This window comes from Jaculus jaculus, chromosome 2 (genome assembly GCF_020740685.1).
Source record: "Jaculus jaculus isolate mJacJac1 chromosome 2, mJacJac1.mat.Y.cur, whole genome shotgun sequence".
Lineage (NCBI taxonomy): Eukaryota > Metazoa > Chordata > Mammalia > Rodentia > Dipodidae > Jaculus > Jaculus jaculus.
In genome coordinates, this window is record NC_059103.1 from 90,847,650 (window position 1) to 90,872,427 (window position 24,778).

Below are 24,778 nucleotides of genomic sequence, written 5' to 3' on the forward strand. Positions count from 1 at the left end.
AATAATAAATCTCCCAACAAACGAAACTCCAGTACCAAGCAGATTCACTGTCAATTTCTTTGATATTCCTTTGATTGTTCCACAAAGTAGAAATTTAAAAAAAAATCAAATTAATTCTACAGAGCCAGTTATATTAAAATTGGATAAGGACACACCAGAAAAGAAAAAAAGAAGAAGAAGAAAAGAAACAAAGAAAAAAAATTATAGGCAAAATTTTTATAAATGTTGGTTTCATCCCAAAGGTTCAAGGTTGGTTGAACACACACAAATCCACACCAAATGTAATACAATAGATGTAGGGACAGAAATCACACAGACAGCTCAATAGATACAAAATGACCTTTGACAAACTTCAACATAGGTTTCTTATAAAGCCCCTGAAGTGGCTAGAAACAGAGAAACACATCTCAACATGATAAAGATTAAGAATTATAAACCTCCAGCCCATATCATATTAAGTAGGGTGAAATTGAAAGCATTTCCTTTAAAATTAGAAGCAAGGCAAGGGTGTTTATTCTCACTGCTCTTGTTCAAGATAGCATTCAAATTCTTAACTAAAGTGTAAGACAAGAGAAAGACATAAAAGAGATACAAATAGACACAGAATAAATCAATATATCCCTGTTTACTGATGACAATTCTATCTTTAAAGACTCCAGTGATTCAAGCAGAAAAGTCTGAGATATGATAACCACTTTCAGGAAACTAGACAAGATACAAAATCAATCTATAGAAATGAATAACTTTTCTATATACCAATGACAAGTTTGATGAGAAAGAAACCCGAAACGAATCCCATTCACCAGAGCTTCAAAACTAAAATGAAACACCTGTGTTAAACTTAACCAAGGAGGTGAAAGCCTTCTACAATGAAAACTTTAGTACTTTGTTTTATTTATTTGAAATAAAAAAGGGAGAGAATAATCACATCAGGGTCTCGTGCTGCTGCAAACAAACTCCAGATACACGCACCATATTGTGTACTTGGCTTTATGTGGGTAGTGGGGAATTGAACCTGGTCCAAGAGGCTTTGCAATCAAGTATCTTTAGCTGCTTAGACATCTCCCAAGCCCTACAATGAAAGCATTAAAATTCTGAAGAAAAATTGAGGAAGACACTAGATAATAGAAAAACTTCCCACGATTATGGCTTGGCAGAATCAATATTGTCAAAATGACTCTACTACTGAAAGTTATCTACAGAGTTAATGCAATCCCCACCAAAATATCAACGACATTCTTCACAGAACTATACAACACAATTCTAAAATTCATATTGAACCATAAGACTCCAAATAGCCAAATCGATCCTAATCAGGAAACAATGCTGGAGACACTACCTTACCTCAAACCATACTATAGAGTGATAGTAACAAAGGCAACATGGTGCTGGCCAAACAAGCAAATAAATAGACTAACAGAGCAGGATAGAAGATCAAAAATAAGCCCACACAGAAACAGTCTCTTAATTTACAGCAAAGGTGTCAAAAACACATTGAGTAAAAAAGATGGCCACTTCACACATCTCTCATGGTGGAACCCAACTGCCCTCTAATTGGACTGGAGGCCCGCTCCATGGGAAGGAAATACATCCCTGATACTGACAACTTAAAACAGGGGTAGTCAAGAGCCCTAGGGGTGTAACGTCTGCTGTTGTCTGGCCAAATGTATATACTATGCTTATCAAACTGCCCAGTAAGCACTTCTTATATTGAGAATCTTCTCTTTTCAGATGGCAGAGACCTTGGGATGACTCAGAAGGTATCATGGTGATGGAAAGAAATTACCGCAGTGCTCAGTACTGCAATATCTGTATCACACCTTCCAAAGCTCAGGGTCTAATGTGGAAGAGGTGTCGGAAAGAACGTAAGAGCCAAAGGGAGGGCAGGACTCCATACAACATGCTCCCTCCAGACACAAAATGGCCTGGATATCCATGGCCTCACAGTGCCTGATACTACCTGCATAAGACCATCATAAGAGGAGGAAGAGATCAAGACATCAAAAGTAAAAGAGAGACTAATTGAGATGGGGAGGGGGTATGATGGAGAGTGGAGTTTCAAGGGGGTAAGTAGGGGGGAGGGAGGGTATTACCATGGGGTATTTTTTGTAGTCATGGAAGTTGTTGATTAAAAAATTAAACAAAAAGATGGCCACTTCAACAAATGGTACCAAGAAAACTCCTCATATGGAAGGAAAAAAAAAAAAACTAGTTCTATATCTCTTCCCATGCACACAAAAATATCAGTTCAAAATTGATCAACTTAATTTAAAACCTGAAGCTTTGAAATTACTAGAGGATAGCATAGGCAAAACACTTCAAGCTATAGGCACAGGTAAGAACTATCTTAAGAGGACTCCAATATCATAGGAAATAATCCCAACAGTTGACAAATGGGATTACATGGAAAAAAGCCTCTGCATGGAAAAGGAAAAAAAAAAAATCACAGTGGAGAGAAAGCCTATAGAATAGAACTTTATTTTTTGTCAACTATACATTAGAAAGGGGGTTACTATCTGGAAATCAAAAACAAAATCAAACACCAATTCCCCCAATCTTCTAGACAATAAGTGGGCTATAAATTAATGCTGTCTGTAGTGGACAGAGGATAATGCAGAGATACATAGCTAGAAAAAGGTTGAGAATAAGTGAGGAGTGTGTGCTAAGTCCCAAATGAGACATCTGTACCTCCCTCTCCAATGCTCCACAAACATTACAGAAAAGGTGGCAGAAAGAATTCAAGAGCTCAATCGCAGGGAGAAATGTATTAGAACAAGGTTTTCTGGACATGAATATGGTGGTCAAACTTATGAACTGACATCAACTTTGGTTTCCTGCAAAGAATGAGCCAGTCAACATTCCACCATTGATGGGGGAGGCTCATGAGTCCCTCTGCGCCTACACGAGGCAGGAGAAAACAGCGCCATGAGCAGAGGGTGGAAATCACCTCTTGGCTAACATCAGGTGGACAACAGCAGCAGGACAATATGCCAAACACTGGCCAGGGGAAGCTGAATACAATACCCCTAAGCCCACTCCCAACAATACACTGCATCCAGAAGTGTCCAGTTTCTAAATTGCCACCAGCTGGGGTCCTAGCATTCAGAACAGACAAGTTTATGAGGGGGGACCAAAATCAAACCACCCCAGAGTGGAAACTAGAAAGGTTCAAATTCACAGAAGGAAAAAGAAGAACGGGGTTGGTGAGGGAGGAGTGAAAACAGATGTTGGTCAAAGCACGATGAGCTAAAGAAATCTATTGTACAAAGTGGTGACTAAAGTTAATAATAATGTGTTATATGTTTGAAAATTGCTGAAGTTTTACATATTCTCATCATAAAAATAAGTATCTAAATGTAAATCAACAAAAACAATATACCATATAAATAAACATAATGACAGAAGTCATCATGGTTATCTTGATATGTGCAGAAAAGATATCCAATAAGTTCTACATAATTTCATTTCATCATAAAAATAAGTATCTAAATGTAAATCAACAAAAACAACATACCATATAAGTAAACTTAATGACAGAAATCATGATCATCTTGATAGGTGCAGAAAAGATATTCAATAAAGTTCTATGTAATTTCATAATAAAATTCCTGGAGAAATTAACAATATATGGAACATATATCAAATAATTCAAGCTATATAGGACAAAACTATAGCCAACATTATGCTAAATGGGGCAATGTTTCCTGTAAAATCTAGGGCCCACTATCTCGACTCTTGAAGTCTTAGCTAGAGCAATGATGAGAAATATATAAAAGGGATATAAATAGGTAAGAAAGCAGCTGTATTAGTCCTATTTGCAGCCAATATAATATTATACTTGAAACACCCCACAGACTCAACAATAAAACTCTTGCATTTAATAACATGTTCAATAAACTTACAGGACACAAAACTGACATATGTACTAAAGGGTTAATAGTCTTCCCTAATAACTAGAGGGAACTAAAGAGTTAATTACTATCCCTAAACTACTACTACTATGCATAAAAAAAAAAGTCACAGAGACGTGTGGTCTTGACAGGCTACTCCTGATTGATAAACTTCCCTTAACTCAGAAAACCTTGGGGAACAGAAACTGTCTGGTGGGATATCCTCCCTAGACAATTTTTGCTAAATTGCTTAGTCTGAGTAAAACCACAAATAATTATAATTCCTTATCTACTTCCTTGGACCTACAGCTAGCTGGTCCAGTCTGTTTTTCTTAGGGTCCTCCTTATAAGCTTGCACCACAGCCTGGCCCACTGCTTCAGCCTTCATCCTGTGGGAAGGTTGCTGCCCCTCCCTGTCTCTCTCAAAAAACAGTCTGCAGAGATCAAGTCCGGTGTTCTCTTTTGCTTTTCTCTTACACTTTCCTGACATTCTGGTGCTGTGACTCAGATTAGAGAGCCTTCAGGCCCTGCCCTCTCATTCTCTTTCTCCTCCTCTCCACCTTCCTGCCTGTGTTTCATTCCCTTGGGATTACAGACACTTGCCAAGCTCACTACTTTGGACTAAACAGTCACCAGCCTGACCTGAGAGCTTGGGTCTTTTGTGGCTTTTGTCTAGGTGAGTGATGCAAGTTCTGTTCAGCCTCATGGCTCAGGGAGCTTTATATGTGCTCTGTGTAAACCCAGCTTGACACCTGGCAGCTTTCTCCTTCTCTTTTCCCTCTCACTCTGACCCTTGGATTGCATGAGCTTGACAGCTTGTTTGTAGAGACTGAGGAATTCTGGCTAGGTCTACTCCCTGGTGAATGTCCAAAATCTCTCTCTGAGCTCAGCCAAGTCTCTGACAGCTCTTTGGGTAACCCACTGGGTCACATTTCTCTCTCCCTCTCCCCCCTCTACCCCCCGGACTTTTGAATTCTAGACTAGAGGTCTCTTGCTGTGTGATCTGCTACATCTACACCCTTTATCAAATTACTTCAGGACAAGGTATTTGTTCTTGGTCTATGGTAGAGGCAACCCTCCCCAGACCTCAGAAACTCTGGGAGTTTCTCCATTTTCTGTCTGTGGACAATCGGAGACTCCAGGAGCCTCCCATGTGTCATTCCACCAGATTCCAAGCATTATGAGTGTGGGGAATCTCCTTCCTAATTCTTGGATTTTGTTTGCCTTCCCTAAGCCTGGGAGATGCTCCTGGTGGTGGCATTGGCCACCCGAGTTCTTGTCCTACAAAATGGGCTCTAAATTATCTGTTCCAAAAGACACTCCATTGGCATGTCTCAAGGCTAATTTAAAGGAGATCAAACTTCCTGAGCTCCAGCCTGCCAAATTACTCGGACTCTCTATTTAAATTTGCCCACAATATTCCTTAGATAATGGCCATTGTTGGGCTGAATTTTGTACTCTTGATTTTAATATTCTTATTGATCTTGATAACTTCCTCAGAAAACATAGCAAGTGGTCCAAGTTTCCTTACCTTCAGGACTTCTTTGCCCTCTGTTCCTGCCCTTCCTTTGCTCTTCTTGTTTTACCTACCAAATTCTCCTCTGTCACCCAAAACCCTCTGAAATCCTGCCCCCTGTAAAACTCTGTCTCTCACACACAGTTCTGCCATCTGGCTATGATTTGCCAATTCAACTCATCTCACTAAATCAAATACAAACTCTGCCTTCTTAAAGAAACTCCTGTCTTTATTGGACCTCTTTAACTTTTCTACATACAGATATCTAAGTTTTCTCTTCTTGCTAAAAGTTAAAATCACTATACAGCTTCTAGGGTTTTTCCTTTCTTTTCCTTTTCCCCCTTTTTTACAAACCACTAAAGAAAAAATGTCAACTTAAAATTCAAACCACTGGCTGTTGTCCTATTAAGACCTCACTAATTTGAAACAAAACTAAAATCTTAAGAAGATGTCTCTGCATGTTTCATGTTGTTATGTTTAATGTTGGCCAACCATTTCATGTCATATGTTCTATGTTTCATGTAGTCTGTCCTATATGACTAAATTTATGGTTATTAATTTTTCTAGTGGATATGGTCATTAAATTTTCTGATGTTTATACATTTTAAGATGATGTTAAATTATAAAAAATAGATTTAAGATCCGGGTGTGGTGGCAGACACCATTAATCCCAGCACTCTGGGAGGCTGAAGTAGGAAGATCAGTCTGAGTTCAAGGCCACCGCCACCCTGAGACCACATAGTGAATTCCAGGTCAGCTTGGGCTAGAGTGACACCCTACCTCAAAAAAAAAAAAAAAAAAAAAAAAAAGGTTTACAATATATTTAAAATAATTAACTTCAATGGTTTTAAAAAATATTTTATTTTATTATATTCATTTATTTGACAGAGAAAGAGAGACACAGAGAGAGAAAGGATGGGTGCACTAGGGCCTCTGGCCATTGCAAATAAATTCCAGATGCATGCACCCTCTTGTGTATCTGGCTAATGTGGGTCCTGGAGAATCGAACCTGGGTCCTTTGGCTTAGCAGGCAAACACTTTAACCACTAAGCCATCCCTCCAGCCCAACTTCTGTTTTTGATAATGTGCTTGTTCATACTTACTACAACAATAGACATATTTATATACCAAATTCCAATCCTGATTCTATAGAAAGAGATATGATTTTGGATCAGAAAAGACATTATAAGGTAAAAGATTATTGTAAGGTATGCTATTAAAAGGATATGAAAATGATATGGAAAGGTTATGGGACTTAAACTGAAGAAGGGTTGGGTTGCCTGTGGTAAAATGGGTTAACTTAAAAGTTTTCATTCTTCATATTTTTTCTCACATTAATTGTTCATATAGTTCACACTTTATTCTTTGTAATAAGTTTATAAAATTTATTTATATTGTCATGTCTCAAATCAAAGTTAAGTTGTGCTATACCTATATTTCCTACTATTAAATTCTGACTATTGAAAAGCACTAAATGTTTAACAAAATCAAGCTTCATTTTAATGAGTTTTTGTTTGTTTATTTAAACATTATCTAAATGTAACATAAGAGTAAAAAATATAAAATTAATACAACTGACTTTCTAAATATTAAGAAAAAGAGGGGAGCCTAGGTGGACTGCTGACCCAGGGAAATGGGAAGACAGACAATCAGAATACAGTCTATTTATAACTAATCATATGGGCCAAAAAAAAAAAAAAACCATAAAAGCAGGAGTTAAAAAAAAAAAACTTAAATGGTCATATTAAAAGTCTTATGGTAAGGACAATAAAGTTTTTGTTGGTAGTTATGAGATGAACTGATTAGTGAAGATAAACTGGAGAGAAAACTTTAAATGTTGATACCTGTTTGATGAAAAATATTGTTATAGAGTGGTTACACAGATTGTAAGGTAAAAGTATGTAAATGAAGGTTTGAATAAAATATGTAGATGAAAGTATGAGTAAGCTTAAACAAAAGATTAAAGATAAAGTTGATTAAGTCTTGAAGTACTTGATCAGATTACAGACACTTTGAGAGATATAAGATGACTATTAGCCTAGGGTTTATATCAGACTAACAAAGGATGACCCTGGCTGGAAGCAGAATGCTATGGCATTCAGGTTGTAAACTTGAAAACTTTAACTCACTGAAATTAATCTGGTCATGATAATGGTTGTGAAAGACTGGCTTTAAAGTTCTCGTCCAAGTTTGCTATGGTTCTTGTTTATTAAACTTTCACTGTTTAATAAGATTATTATATCTATATAAAAAAAACACTGTAAATTTAAGATGGTTCCTGTCTTGTTCATGCTGTTTTACTGTTTTATTATTAAGATTATTGTCTAGGGCTGGAGAGATGGCTTAGCGGTTAAGCGCTTGCCTGTGAAGCCTAAGGACCCCAGTTCAAGGCTCGATTCCCCAGGACCCACGTTAGCCAGATGCACAAGGGGGCACACGCATCTAGAGTTTGTTTGCAGTGGCTGGAGGCCCTGATGCGCCCATTCTCTCTCTCTCTCTCCCTCTTTCTCTCTCTGTCTGTCACTCTCAAATAAATAAATAAAAATAAACAACAAAAAAAAGATTATTGTCTAAGTCTTATAAAAGGTGATTTAGTCACTGTTACTTCATTCTTAGGGAAACCAAGAAAACTGTCCTAGGAAAGCATGCAATATACAATGTTAATATAGTTTATCTAGGCTTCCTATATTCTACCAGTCATAAGTATTGCCTTATGTTAAACTCAAAAATGGTTCAATCATTAAAGGTAGTTGATGAAGAAATCACTTTATGTCTATCATAATGTCTCTAATGTATGTTAAAATCAGACTAATTTAGCTCAACAATGACCAGGTTTGGCTTTATTCTTGAGTTATGTATACTCAGTCTCAGACAAGGTTTTACTTCAGTCATTGTCTCACTTCTTGTATCTCAAGTTCATTTCTTATAGATAATTGATACTAAAGATATGTCCCCTGATCTAGAAAAATGATCTTAAGTGCTGCTGTTCTCTTTTCAGTTTGTGGGGTCATTGGTACCCACACAAGTATCTAAAGTAATCAAAGATTTTGCCAAATATAAACACCAAAACTTTACACTGTCTTACTTGACATGTTCTGCCTCAAGTTATAACTATTAGATATTTAAAAAATAAGATGTGCCTACCCTCTAAAAAGCTGATTCTCTATACTTCTCTTGCCTTGTTTACATAGTTCCAACTTAATTCTCTGTAATAAGGTGATTAATTTATTTGTAATGTCATGCCTTATGTTGCAATAAAAGAAAAGTTAAAGGCCTCTGGCCCAAAGTTATATCTTGTACTGTAATGAACTTTTATACTAATTATGTCCCATACTACATAGTCTTTTGCACTGACACTGTGGTTTTTGTACTGTTTCAAGGCCATAGTTTGTATTACAGCTACTGATCAGTACTAAAATTATCTTGCATTTCTTCTAACTCTACAACATATCTCTCTACTAATTAAGCATTTTTTTCAGGCTTTGGAAGAGATTTCCCCTGGGCTCGTGCTGATGTAAAAATAGACTGCTTCTCCACTCCATCTCAGGTGCTGGTTCTGTAAGCCTTAGTTTTCCATATCAATATCAAGGTTAACAAGATCAAGGTATTTTAACTAGTTTTGTCTATTTATTTCAACTCTATCAAAATGTGACATAAAAAATCAAAACTAAACCTTTGGTTTGTTGCATAGGACACCTATTTACAACAATAGGTTCCTAAGGATTCGACTCTTATATGTTTTCCTATTGGATAAAGTTTTTATTTATTTGCTGTAAACTTATTCTAATAAATAAAACTGGGCCTTATTATATAAAATATATTTTATTGTATTATATAATTATATAAAACATAACTTCATTATGTTTACAAAATAAACAACTGATAATAACAAATTATCAAGACTAATCAAACTTTTAGCCCTTCAGCCTAACATACTTTCATTAGTTCTCCTAAGATAAGACTTTTTGAACTTTGGACTAAGTAAGTAAAGACCATGAACCTTCTATATTAAAGACACACACACACACACACACACACACACACACACACACACACACACCTTTAAACCCAAATTTCAGAATTGGTTAACTTCTTAATCTCTATCATACTTAAATTTACAATAATTTGAAATATTTCAAATATTGCTTTAATACTAACCTCATATTTCCTTCCTGGCCTAAGCCAAATATTTATATTTCCACAAATTCCAATTTACTTCCCATCCAAGTTAACAACTCCTTCTTCCTTACCTATCACATATATTATTTTTTTTCAACTTTAAATATAATGCTCATGTAACCTGTAAATGTCATGTCACATGCAAGAAAACTTATACATGGATAATAACCAGGTCATAATGGCTAATAGATTTGACATGATCTAGGCATTTCTTTCCTAATGGCTATGATGACTATCACTCTCCTGAAGAGCTGCCTCCTTGCATGTTCATAAGATCAACATTGGATAATAGTCTACTATGCACACAAACTACGAAGTTAAGTTTGGCAAAAGAGAAACTAAAAGCTGAAACTCCCAAAAGCCACACCTGTGAGACTAAAACTTCAATGATGGACTACAATGACTGTCGGGAGGTAAATTGTTACCATGCCAGAGCCAATAGTATTTAGGGCTGTATTAGCCTTTTTAATGGCCAATAATATTATTTCTCTATGTGTGTCCTGTCATCTCTCTGTGACCAACTAAGATATTTATTGCTATATGTTAAGAAATCTGATAGTCCTACTCCCTTCAAGTTAAATCTATCCTGTCTCTGGCATGTACTTTATTCTACTGATTATAATATTCATCCTCTCTTTTTGTTCTTGCATACTCTGATGCCTTATTGAATTTCTCCAAGACAGAATTATCACCTCCACTTCACAGTGAGTCACTAAATTCTTCATGGCAACTGAATATCAGTCCCTAAGCATCCAACTTCCCCAGGACCCCCATTCCTGACCATAAAGCCCACCCCTACAGTGCCCCACTCATTCCCAATTCTCCCAAATCTTTTTTTATTTCAGAGTCCAGACTGAAAGGTTAATGACCTTCCCTGAAAACTAGAGGTAACTAAAGAGTTAATAACTACCCCTAAAACTAGCAGGCAATAAAGAAGTCAGAGACATACATCCTTGACAGGCTACTCCTGATTGATAAACCTCCCTTAACTCAGAAAACCTTGAGGGAACAGAAACTGTCTGGTGGGATATCCTCCCTAGAAAATTTTTGCTTAAAATTCTTATTCTGAGTAAAGACACAAATAACTATAGTTCCTTACCTACTTCCTTGAACCTACAGCTGGTCCACTCTGTTTTTCTTGGGATCCACCTTAGAAGCTTGCACTACAGCCTGGCCCAGTGCTTCAGCCTTCATGCCATGTGAAGGTTGCTGCCCCTTGCTGTTTCTCTCAATAAACAGTCTGTAGTGATCAAGCCCTGTGTTCTCTTTGCTTTTCTCTTACACTTTCCTTACATGCACCTACATATGTACCAATAATACAAATTTGAAAAAAATATTCCATTCATGGTCCCCTCTCTTGTGATTTGAATGCAAAATGCCTTACATAGGCTCATTTGTTTGAATACTTGGTTCCTACCCAGTGGCTGTGGTCTGAGGGGGTTGTGGAACCTTTTAGAGGTGGAATCTTGCTGGAGGAAGTGGGTCTTGAAGTATTAGAGGCCAGCTCCACATCCTGTTAGTCCTCTACCTCCTGTCTGCTGATGTAAAACTGGTTCCCTGCTATGGCCACACCTTTTTCATCATGATGGACTCTATCCTCTGGCACTGTAAGCCAAAATAAATTTGTTCCTTCTGTTGTTTCTTTCTAGTCAAGTATTTGTTCACAGAAATGAGAACATAACTGGTACATAACATTGGTACCAAGAAGTGGGGCCACTGCTGCAATGAACCTGAGCATGTCATTCATAAACCTCTGCAACTGGTTTATGAGAAGACTGGAAGAATTTGGAACTTCGGGCTAAAAAATCTTACAATGCTACAAGCAAAGCCTGACAGGCAATTCTGGTGGGAGTTGGAAGACCAGAATGCAGAGAGAAATGTGGGCTGTGGAAACCAAGCTTGAGAGATATTGCAGGGGAATAAGAACTATTAGAACTGGGTTGGAGGCACTTTCTGTGATCATCTGGCAAAGAAACTGGCTGTATTGTGCCCTGAGAATATGAAAGAGGCTAGACTTAAATGTAATGGACTATGTTTGGCACAGGAAATTTCTTGGCAGAATAACATTGAGTCAGTGGTGTGGCCTTGCTTAGCTGCTTTTGATTAGATCTATAGAAAAAGAGAGCAAATGTAGAGCAGAAGGATATGAAATAAAAGAAATTTGTCAGGAAAAACAAATGTGATTTAGTCTAGACTTGTGGAAAAAGATACTGTAACTGTTAGAGAGATTAACACCGTTAAAGAGAAGTCTACTGACACCCCAAATAGGTGCACCTGATTTCATTAAACACTACATGACGTAAAGTCACAATAACAGTGAATGACTTAAAAACCTCACTGTCACCAAATGACAAGACATCCCAGCAAAAATTAAGTAGAGAAGCATCTGGATTAAATGGCATCATAGAGTACATTAGTTTAACAGTTATATATAGAAAATTCTAGCCAAACACTACAGAATTCTTTCTAGTAGCATGCGGAACTTTCTCTGAAATAGACCATATATTACTTAATAAAGTAACTCTTTAAAAAAATATTTTTATTTATTTATTTATTTTATTTATCTACTTGAGAGAGAGATACAAAAATAGGCAGGTAGAAAGAGAGGAAGGGGGGGTGGGGATGATCATGCCAGGGCCTCAAGCCACTGTAAATGAACTCCAGATGTGTAAGCCCCCTTGTGCATCTGACTTATGCGGGTCCTAGGGAGTTGAACTTGAGTCTTTGGCTTTGCAGGCAAGTGCCTTAACTGTTAAACCATCTCTTCAACCCTTACAAAGTAAATTTTAACAAATACAGAAACAAATAATTTATAAGATACTATCACAATGTGATAAAAGTACTAATTGACAAGAAAGACTATAGAACATATACAAACTCATGGAAATTAAATAAAACACTATTGAATAATGAATGGTTCATGGAAGAAGTCAAGAAGGAAATAAAAAATTTCTAGAATCAAATGACAATGAAAATATAATATATCAAAACCTATGTGATACAATAATAAGACTTAAGAGGGAAATTTATAGCTTTTAGTGCCTATATTAAAAAATTAAAGAGGTCACAAATAAATAACTTAATGATATACTGCAAGGCACTGGCAAAAGAAAAACAAGCCAAGCCCAAAATCAGTTCATGGAAAGAAATAATGAAGAGTAAAGCAGAAATTAATGAAATAGAAACAAAAAGAACATGAAGAAGCATTCACTGCTTGTGGAGTGCAAACTTGTACCATGATTATGGAAATCAATATGGAGACTCCTGAAAAGGGTGAAAACAGAGCTATCAATTGATCCAGCCATTCCTCCTTTGGATCTAAAGACTCTACTCTTCGCTGAGAGATATTTGATCAACCATGTTTATAGCTGCTCAATTCATAATAGCTAACAACTGAAACCAACCCAAATGCCCATCATTTGACAAATGGATGATGATAATGTGATACACTTACCCAATAGAATTCTACTTAGCAGAAAGGAAAAATAATATAATGAAATTTGTAAGAAAATGGACATGCTTAGAACAGATCATGCTAAGCAAACTCACACAAGCACAGAAAGACAAACACCACATCTTCTCCCTCATCTGTGGTTCCTAACTTGGAACAGCTTGAGTTTCAGGCATACCTGACAGGCAACTTGAGGGACAGGTAATAGGGATGGAAAGGTTTGGGAGGAGATGAATGGAAGGGTGGATGGAAATAAACACAAAACTAAATCCAACATGAATTGGTACCATAGAAACTTTTCTCCTTGAAGGCAGACTAAAAGATATAACCCTCAGTAGGAGCATGGGGTTATCATCTCATAAGAAGGGCCCTGGAGTGAGAGATCTTGCTGAATCTGAAAGAAAGCCTATATAGGGCTAGAAAGCACTACATGAGCTGCAAGGGGAAAATATCCAACAACTTTGTAAGCAAGCAGGGAACACTGCTATATGAAATCAATCTGCCTGAGAAGATGTACACACCAGTGCAATAGTGTCACCCAGCCTAGCTGGGTAACCAATGGCTTTCTGGTTGGTTAAGAGATCTGCTCAGTGGAAAGGATCCCATAGCTAGAACTGGAACCAAGTCAGAATCCTATGGAGATCAAGATTATGGACTCCAACAAGAGGCTCCCACTAGGTTTTGGCCAAAAGAGAGGCTACACCCATCAGAAGATCTATAAATTAACAATGTTTATCCCATTTAACCTACCCTGATTTCATTCACTCTTAGAGAATCTGTTTTTCTTTTTCAGAAGGCAATGAGAACCAAGGACAACCAAAATCTATCAACACAATAAGAAAAGATAGCTGACTCTCTGGCAGATGAACCACCTCTTGCACAGCAGCGAAGGCCCTGGTGAAGCCACAGAGGAATTGGTGAGACAAGCAAGAGTGCTGCTTCCATAGCAAGCCTGATAACTTGCACAAGGGTGATGGATACAGACACTGAGGATACTTAGAATGAACCAAAGTTGAAATCCTGAAGCTACTGAGAGTACAACACTAAAGTAGACTTAAAACACACCCACCATGGCTCAGGGAATTTTGCAAAAGAGGGGTAAAAGAATTCAAGAGCCACAGGTTGGGAGGGAATATCCACAGGCAATGCCCCTTCCCCAATTACTGACTGCTGCTCTCACAACTCCTAACCCACAACCCCATGGTGAATGCCAGTAATCCCACTGAGGAGGGTCCTCAGAGTAATGGGGTCGGGGAGGAGGGAAATGATGGTAGCAACATGTGTTCAACATGATGTGTTCATACAAAGTTCAATCATACTATAAAAAATACAAAGAATCAATTAAACAAAGAGTTAGTTCTTTGAAAAGATGAAGATCAATAAACATTCAGAGAAGTTAACCAAAAGAGAGAAGATAGAACTTAATAAGGTTAGAGATGAGAAGGACATCATTACAACAGACACCAATGAAATTCAGAAAATCATACAGCTACCTTAAAAACATATACTCCAATAAGTTGGAAAACCTAAAAGAAATGGATAAATTTCTAGCCATATATGACATACCAAGATTAAATATGAGATGAACCATTTATATAGACCTATGATAGGCAATGAGATCAAAGCAGTAATTTTTTTAAAAAAAAAAACACCTTTAAAAAAAAGCATGCTCAGATGGATTCACTTGTAAATTTTATAGATCTTCAAAGAGGAACTAACATCAATGCTTCTCAAATTATTCTATAAAGCAGAAAAAAAGGAAAACTACTAAATTCCTTTTATAAAACAAGTATTACCCTGATACAAAACCAAATATAGGCACAATAAAAAAAAAAGAAAACCACAGACCAATCTCCCTCACAAAGATGCAAAATTTCTCAAAAAAAAAAAAAATTGCAAACAGAATCTGCCATTTTCTGAGGCAGAGTCAGTGTGTGGTGTCCCAGGTTGTTGTCTGTGTTTTTACACAGGCTCTCTGCCCCCCAGCCACCCCCGCCACGGGAGCACCTCCATTGGGGAACCGATGACCACAGAGTCTACAGCCACTGCTGCCATCGCCGCGGAGCCGGTTTCTTCTGACAAACTTGAAGATGCTCCTGCTCCTTCTACCTCTGCAGATAAAGTGGAGAGTCTGGATATGTATAGAGAAGCTAAGAAACTACTGGGATTGGGACAGAAAAATCTGGTGATGGGAGATATTCCAGCAGCTGTTAATGCATTCCAGGAGGCAGCCAGTCTTTTAGGTAACAAATATGGAGAAACATCTAATGAGTGTGGAGAAGTCTTCTTTTACTACAGGTAATCACTTTTGGAGTTGGCAAGAATGAAGAATGGAGTGTTGGGAAATGCCTTAGAAGGTGTGCATGTGGAAGAGGAAGAAGAAAAAACAGAAGATGAATCTCTGGTAGAAAAGAATGATAATGTAGATGAGGAAGCAAGGGAAGAGTTAAGAAAACAGGTTTATGATGCCATAGGAGAAAAAGAAGAAGCCAAAAAACAGAAGGAAAGGCTCTGGCAAAGCCTGAAACTGATACAGAACAGGAGAGTAAAGTGGAGAAGGGTGAAGGAGAAGAGATGGATATAAGTAAGCCTGCAGAGAAGCTACAGGAAAGAGTTGAATCAACTTCCAATCAGTTAACTGAAACCTCTGAAGAGGCACAAGAAGCAACAGTACCAGAAGGACTGAGTGATGCTGAGGTTATTTCTGGAAAACGAAAACAGGAATTATTATACAATGAGGAAGGAAAAGTTTCTGGAGCTGATGTTCAAAATAAAGAGTGCAGTGAAAAAGGGATTCAGGAGAAGCAGGGAGAGGAAATTTTGAGCAAGGAGGAAAAGCCAGAAGAAGCTTCAGAAGATGAACTTTCAGTCCCTGAAAAGCAGGGCTCTTCAGTGGAGGTAGAAGCAGAGTCAGTAGATTAAACAGTGAAGTCAGTGGATGTGGGTGGTGGTGAGCCAAAGGAGCTGGTAACTACCTCTGACAATGAGACAGGAATGGATGTTCTTGAGCAACTGGTAGGGCAAGATGTACCTTCTGTTGAAGAGACACTAGTGGTGATAACAGAGGCTGCAGAGACTGGATTGGCAGTCTCTGAGGAACTTGAGCAGGAGATCATAGTTGTCCCCAGGGATGGCACAGTCAATGGACTATCAGCTGTAGGATCTCAAACCTCTAGTGAACTACATACTTCAGAAAGACTGACAGAAACTAAAGGTGATGACTCAAATTCAAATGTAGAGGAGGTCAAGGCAGAGCTGAATCCTAGCCAGAAGGAGACTAAACTACCTGTAGAAGAGTCTGAGGCAGCTGGAGATGGGTTAGAGACCAAGGTAGCCCAGAGAGCTACTAAGAAAGCATCTGAAGACAAAATTAAGATAGCTTCTAATGAAGAGAAACACGAGAGTGAGGAACAGATGAAAGAGGAAACTGAAGGCTCAGAGGAGGAGGACAAAGATAATGACAAAGCTGAAGAAACCCCAAATGAATCAGTTGTAGAAAATAAGTCTCTCCAAGAAAATGAAGAAGAGACTGGAAACCTAGAGCTTGCCTGGGATATGCTGGATTTAGCAAAGATCATTTTTAAAAGGCAAGAAACAAGAGAAGCCCAGCTTTGTGCTTCACAGGCACATCTTAAACTTGGAGAAGTTAGTGTTGAATCTGAGAATTACATCCAAGCAGTAGAAGAGTTCCAGGCTTGCTTAAACCTGCAAGAACAGTATTTGGAAGCCCATGACCATCTCCTTGCTGAGACTCACTATCAGTTGGGCTTGGCCTATGGTTATAACTCACAATATGATGAGGCAGTGTCACAATTCAACAAATCTATTGAAGTCATTGAGAAGAGAATGGCTGTACTAAATGATCAGATGAAGGAAACTGAAGGATCATTTATTGAATATGAAAAAGAAATTGAAGAACTGAAGGAGCTGCTACCTGAAATAAGAGAGAAGATAGAAGATGCAAAGGAGTCCCAGCATAGTGGGAATGTAGCTGAATTGGCTCTGAAAGCCACTCTCGTGGAAAGCTTCTCTTCCAGTGGAGGAGGCTCTTCAGTCTCCACGATTGCCAGTAGAAAATCAACAGATTGAATAGTGTGACTGCTATTTCCCATCTTGTGGGAGAAAAGACTGAGAATCAGGCTGAAAGCCATGCAGCAGTGGAGGGGACAGTGGAGGCTACAGCTACAGTTGAAAGCACTGCATGTTAAAAGGGGGAGCAGAATCCTCTCCCAAGGGAATGTGGTTTTGTACATAATGTATTTTTTCACTTTGAGGACCCATTTTGTATAACTTCAATAAAAATGTAAGCAAAGGTTAAAAAATTGCAAACAGAATACAGAAACATATAAAAGAGATTATTCTCCATGAAGAAGTTGGTTTTATTCCAGAGTTGAAGGGACAGTTCAAGATATGCAAATCTATAAATGCATATAAATGGACTCAAGGACAAAATTCACATGATCATCTCAATAGATATGTGTGATGGTTTGATTCAGGTGTCCTCCATAAACTTAGCTGTCTAAATGCTAGGTTCCCAGCTGATGGAGATTTGGGAATTAATGCCTCCTGGAGGTAGTGTATTGTTGGGGGTGGGTTTATTCGTATTATAGCCAGTTTCCCCTTGTCAGTGTTTAACACACTCTCAATTCACAATAGCTGGGAAATGGAACCAGCCTAGATGTCCCTCAACTGATGAATGAATAATGAAGATATGACACATTTATACAATGGAGTTCTACTCAGTGGTAAAGAAAAATGAAGTTATAAAAGTTTCAGGAAAATGGATGGATCTGGAAAGGATTATACTAAGTAATGTAATCCAGTCCCAGAAATCCAAGCATCACATGTTCTCTCCCACTATGTTTATCAAACTGCCCAGTAAGCACTTCTCTTAATGTTCATACCCTTATGTTAATGCTACTCTCACTTTTGGTAGAGAATCTTATCTTTTCAGATGGCAGTGACCTTGGGATGACTCAGAAGGCATCATGGTGCTGGAAAGAAGTGACTTGAGTGCTCAGTATTGCAATATCTCTACGATACCTTCCAATGCTCAGGATCTATTGCAGAAGAGGTGGTAGAAAGAATGTAAGAGACAAAGGAAGGGTAGGACTCCTTTACAACGTGCTTCCACCAGACACAAAATGGCCTGGATGGATATCCATGACCTCACAGTGCCTGCCATTACCTACACAAGACCATCATAATAGGAGAAAAGATCATGACATCAAAATAAGAGAGACTGATTGAGAGGGGGAGGCGATATGATGGAGAATGGAGTTTCAAAGGGGAAAGTGGGGGGAGGGAGGATATTACCATAGAATTTTTTTTTTTATAATCATGGAAGTTGTTAATAAAAAATAGTTTTAAAAAATAAATCAAGTGATAGACTGGAGAGATGGCTTAGTATTTAAGACACTTGCCTGCAAAGCAAGCATAAGAACCCATATTCAATTCTCCAGATCCCACATAAACCAGATGCACAAGGTGAGGCAAGCACAGTCACACATGCACACAGGGTGGTGCATAAGTCTGGAGTTTGATCGTAGTGCCTGGAGGCCATGGTGTGCCAATTCTTTCTCAGTCTCTCTACCTCTCATAAATAGGCCTGTCTTTTGGGCTTGCCTCATAAAAAGGGCTGCAGAGATGGTTTAGTGGTTAAGGAGCTTGCCTGCAAAGCCTAAGGATTCAATTCCCCAGTACCCATGTAAGCCAGATGTATAAGGTGGCACATGTGTCTGGAGTTCATTTGCAGTAGGTAGAGGCCCTGGCATGCCCATTCTCTCTCTTTCCTTCTCTCTAACTGCTTCTTTCTCTCTCCCTCTCTATCAAAAAATTAACTAAATATTTTTTAAAAGAAATCAGATGACAATAAAAGCTTGTGAGGGTGGGGAAAAGGGGAACACTTATGTATTGCTGGTGGGAATGTAAACCAGTACAACCATTATGAAAATTAGTATGGAGGTTTCTGAAACAGTCAGAAATAGACCTACCATATGACCCTCCTAAACCACTCCTGGAGATATACCCTAAGGACTCTATACTCTACAACAGAGATACTTGCTCATGCATGTGTATTACTTCTCTGTTCACAGTAGCTAGGAAATTGAATTAGTTTAGATGCCTTGCAACTAATGAAGGGATAATGGAAATGTGGTACATAATATACACAAGTGATTTCTATTTGGCTATAAATAAAAATTACATTCACAGAAAAATGGATAGATCTGGAAAAGATTGTACCAAGTGAGCTAAGCCAGGCTCAGAAGCTCAAAAATCACATATTCTCGGTCACATACAGATCCTAGCTTTGAAATTTTATATTTGAATGTGAAGTGTGATAAAAGTCAGTAGTAGAGACCAGGAAGCAAGCAAGGAGCCATGAAGGATGGAGGACAGGGGAGAGATTACGGGGAGGGGATAGCAGATATGTAAGTAGAGAGGTGTGATGCTGGGGGAGGAAAAGTCAGTGGGGTCAAGGGAGGAGAATGGAGGAGCAGATGGAATAGCAGGAGGGTTCAATAGAGCTAATGATGTCATGAATAAGCCATATAGAAACCTACTTCTTTGGTATCTAATTAAATATATATAATTTTTAAAAGAGAGTTTGAGTAGATGTACTCTCTGGGGGTGGATACTGCTGTGCCCAAAAGCCATGATTTGTTACAGAAAAATTCCAGTGCCAGGGAAGAGATACCTCACAGTAAGTTGTTGGTCAGAGAGGTTCCTGTCACCATGAAAACAATAAAGCTGGGCTGGAGAGATGGCTTAGCATTTAAGGCACTTCCCTGGACAGCCAAAGGACCCAGGTTCGATTCCCCAGGACTCACATAAGCCAGATGTATAAGGTGGCACATGTGTCTGGAGTTCATTTGCAGTGGTTCGATGCCCTGGTATGCCCATTCTATGTTTCTATGTCTTTCTCTCCTTCTCCCTGACTCTTTCTGTCTCTCTCATATAAGTAAATAATAATTAAAAGAACAATAAAGCTATTTCCAAGGCTTTTGGTTACCCACCAGAATTAGATGGTAAGCCCTTATTACTATAGACATCATGTGCTTTAATTAGAGGGCACTAAGAAATCAAGCTCCAACTGAGCTGGACGCCTCCTCCCAGCTGACTAGCTGTCATAATGCTGGAAAGCACTACACAGGCTGATTGGGAAGAAAGGCTATCGACAGTCTTCCCCAGCAGTGAACTGTACAAGCTACACAGCTGGCCAGCCACACACCATGTGTCCTTTGATGGCATAGTGGAATGTCTGTTATGGGGATAACCAACTGCTTTCAGGACGTGGGGCTGGCTCCACAGGAGGGCATTCTTCCCTGGTCCCAGACATAGGAAGGAAGGGAGGAAGGAAGGAAGGGAAGGAGGGAGGGAGGGAGGGAGGGAAGGAAAAGAAGAAGGCAGAAATAGAAAATTTTCATGATTCTACAATCTTAAACAATAAAAATAATTCTTCCTCCAAGGAAATGCTAGTTATATACAGATTTACCAACATTTAACAATCCCCCAAAAAATCCAATCAGGCAAAATATTAATCAGCAAGTGATTAAAAATAAACCATTTACCATAGTGCACAAATGTTAGTTATCATAAAAATCATATTTATCCTAGGAATAACTCATAAGTGTGCATGACTTTTAAGACGAAAATTATAAAATTAAAAGGCTAAAATTTAAAATAACCTAAATTCATGAGAAGATATGTCTGGCCTAGAAAACTTGATATTATTAAAATATCACCCAATTTAAGCTATAACTGTAATGCAATTCTAGTCAAAATCTCAAGAGCTGTTTATTCTAAAATTTATATGGAGTTTAAGAAAAATCAAGGGCTAGGGATACAGCTCAGTGGCCAAGTGCTGAGTCAAAAAAAAGATATCCACAGGTACTAAGCATAGTACTGTTGTTTTTTGTTTGTTTGTTTGTTTGTTTTTCGAGGTAGGGTTTCATTCTATCTCAGACTGACCTGGAATCCACTATGTAGTCTCAGGGTGGCCTCGAACTTGTGCCAATCCTCCTATCTCTGCCTCCCTGGGATTAAAGGCCTGCACCACCCCATCCAGCCTAAGCATAGTACTTTTTAAAGTTCATGTTAGTGCACATCATTCTGTGTAATACCTAAATACAAAGTATACTGTTATTGGAATTATGTCAAAAAAGATCACTGGGTAAGGTGTGACTACACACATGCATGCACATATGCACATACATATACAGGGAATCAAGCACGTGGGATGGAAAACTAAAACAAGAGAAGGAGGCAAGAAGAGGGTGCTACAAATGTCAGATAGTAAACTATGCGAGGTATTGGCACTGAGGCAAGTCTACCTTCTAAACAAGATAGGGAGCCCGAAAGGGACCCACATCTATATAGAATCAATTTCCTACAGAACGCAACATATAGCACTCAGCACCTGTTAGTATTTAAAAATCAGCACTCGAGATTTAAAGGTAAAATGTATGCAACGTCTAAAAATCCACTAAAAGATGATATTTTATCATATTTTGTTAAGGAAAAAAGTTTTTAAAGATTTTTAAAATATTTATTTGCAAGCAGAGAGAGCGACAGAGAGAATGGACATGCCAGCGCCTCTAGCAGCTACAAACAAACTCCATATGCATGTGCCATCTTGTGCATCTGGCTTTACATGGACCCTGGAGAATATAACTCAGGTTGTTAGGCTTTCCAGGTAAGCTCCTTAACCACTAAGCCATGTTTGCAGCCTCAAAGGAAATGTTACACTTTTTGTTTGTTTGTTTTGTTTTTTTTAAGGTAGGGACTCAATCTAGCCCAGGCTGACCTGGAATTCACTATGTATTCTGAGGGTGTCTTCAAACTTAGGTTGATCCTCTTATCTCTGCCTCCCAAGTGCTGGGATTAAAGGTACATGCCACCATGCCTAGTTTAGTATCTTCTGGATAGAAAAAAAAAAGCTCTTAAAATCATATAATAATAATTTTTGTCAAGAATACTGTTACTGGGCTGGAGGGATGGCTTAGCGGTTAACATGTTTGCCTGCAAAGCCAAAGCACCCAGGTTCAATTCCCCAGGACCCACGTTAGCCAGATGCACCAGGGGGTGCACATATCTGGAGTTTGTTTGCAGTGGCTGGAGGCCCTGGCACATCCATTCTCTCTCTCTCTCTCTCCCTCTTTCTCTGTCAAATAAATTAATTAAATTAAATTAAAAAGAAGACTGTTACTTATCCCATTCACCACCATGGAAGCCTACAGTTTAGCATCATCCAGGAAGAAGACAGACACACATTGCAGGTACCGTGCACTCTTAGGCATATACTGCAGTTTAGGGAAGCTGTCTGATCCATGCTTAGTGGATATATATATTTTTATTTTTATTTATTTATTTGAAAGTGGCAGAGAAAGAGACAGAGAGAGAGAGAAAGGGCACACCAGGGCCTCCAGCCACTGCAAACAAACTCCAGATGCATGCGCCCCCTTGTGCATCTGGCTAACATGGGTCCTAGGGAATCAAGGCTTGAACTGGGGTCCCTAGGCTTCACAGGCAAGTGCTTAACTGCTAAGCCATCTCTCCAGCCTGCTTAGTGGATATATTTATGAACGTTTACAACAATGAGCTTGGAAGAGCAAGCAAACTAAAAGGAAGCAACCCACATGCCTGCCGATGGTGGAGTGAATCAGAACTTGTTACCCTGGACTAAACAGCCAAGCAAGTGAATGACAGCTACCTGCAATAGCGCAGGTGAATTATACAATCATGAGAGTACGTGCATAAAATTGATGGCCAAACAAAATATTGTGGCAAGGTACAAATGTATATGGTAAAGTCACAAAGACAAGGAATGGACTCATAAATCTGTATCAAATGACCAATGTGTGCAATTGAAATAATCTAAAATTTTTAAAAGAAGGAAAAGTCTGGGAATGATAAATTATAAACCCAGAATTATGGATTATTTTGAAGAGAGAAAGAAACAGGGAAGAAGTTGTACACAAGAGACTTAAAGGGAAGTACATTCTGTACTTTACTTAACTGATGGTTGGTTCTGTGTATGTCCATTGTGTTCTAAATAGGTCACACCTATCTTACAACTTTTTAAAAAACATTGAGCCAGGTGTGGTGGCGCACACCTTTAATCCCAGCGCTTTGGAGGCAGAGGTAGGAGACTCACTGAGGTTCAGGCCAGCCTGGGATTACATAGTGAATTCCAGGTCAACCTGGGTTAGAGACCCTACCTCGAAAAGCAACAACAAAAATAAAGAAAATAAAAAACTTAAAAAATTGAAACTGAAGACTAGAAGTACTGGACAGATAGTAAATATCAGCTACTAGGCTGAGGGCTGGAACCAGTGACTCCACTGAGAGGTGGATAGCGACATCATCTCTGGGGTAGGGAGGCATGTACAGCGGTTAAGATTCAGACAAGCTGGAGCGAGGAGGGAGGAAACAAATTTCAGTGGGAGAATGACATGAACAAAGGTCATGGAGAAGATGTTTGTGCTTTTAGGTAGATGCAATAGGAAGCAGGTTCAGGAAATCCTTGATAGAATCATTCCGTCAGCAAACTGGAGATTATCAGAAAATTTAATTTATCTTTGCATTCTATTTATGTGGAAAATGAGCATGCTTTGATTAAAAAAAAAGACAGATTTTACAAAATTCGGTATGTGAAAATAAAGTTTTAAATCATTTTCATATCCAAATGTTCACGTTATTGAAACAGCCAATCACCCATCCACACACGAACACACACACACACACACACACACACACACACACACACACACACACACGAACACACATACATGCAGATACACACACACTCACACAGATCAGCAAAGCCGTGCCTTCCCTCTGTCTCATCCTGTGCCCCTCCCTCTCCAATTCCCTGCAGCCAAGTCTGTTTACAAAAACTTGACTGAGTTCTAAGAGAGTCCTGGGTCACACTTGGGTTAGCTAGTAGCCTCAGGAAGGAAGTAGAGAGGGGAAAAAAAGGCCACATTGCCTGGGCTGCTGCCACTGCTTTCCGGTTTCAGTTACCCGTTCCATCAGCCCTGTGACATCTGAAGAGTGCTTAGCCTGGGCCCCATGGCTAGCAGAGCGACATCTCAGGTCAAGGTGAGTCAAGCCTGCCATCTGGTCTGGCTCCAGGCTCCTGAGCATATGGCTTTGTGACGGTTCTTCTAGGGAAGTTTTCTCTTCATTTCTGTAGTGGAAATGATGAGGAGCACTCACACACATTCACTCCACGTGTCTCCAAATCCAGAAAAAAAGTTTTATGAACTTCAATGGGCCTGTAATTTGAGGCATCCTTGGTAGGAGGCACACATCAAATGCTAGGTAAAAAACTTGAGCCAAGAAAATGAAGAAGCAAGAGAAGGTTGACTGACTTCTCCAAATTAAGTTCAATTCTCCAGTACCCACATGAGCCAGATGCACAAAAGAAGCACATGCATCTGGAGTTCACTTGCAGTGGCAAGAGGCCCTGGCATGCCCACTCCTATTCTCTCTCTCACTCTCCCTCTTCAGGTCAATAAATAAATAATTTTTTTCTTTTTTTACAAAGTCAGGCTTACCCTTGCTCTCTCCATAGCCTTCTCTGGGACCTTGGCATGTCAGGCTGATTCAGAAGGTAAGTCTATTTTCAGAATGACAGGATTTTCTATTTTCTGGGAGAGTTCTGTTCCTGTGGAAATGTCTAGAGCATCAAACATCTGATCTGGAGTGAACTGTGTCTGTACCATTCTACTTCCTTAT

General features: G+C 38.8%; 1 protein-coding gene and 1 pseudogene across 1 annotated transcript in view; one reads left to right on the top strand and one right to left on the bottom strand.

Moving 5' to 3' along the window:
* The window catches only part of Alpk1 (alpha kinase 1), a 155,883-nt gene that overhangs the window by 82,209 nt on the left and 48,896 nt on the right, over nt 1-24,778 (bottom strand). The window lies entirely within an intron of this gene.
* LOC101602703 lies at nt 15,060-17,244 on the top strand (annotated as a pseudogene).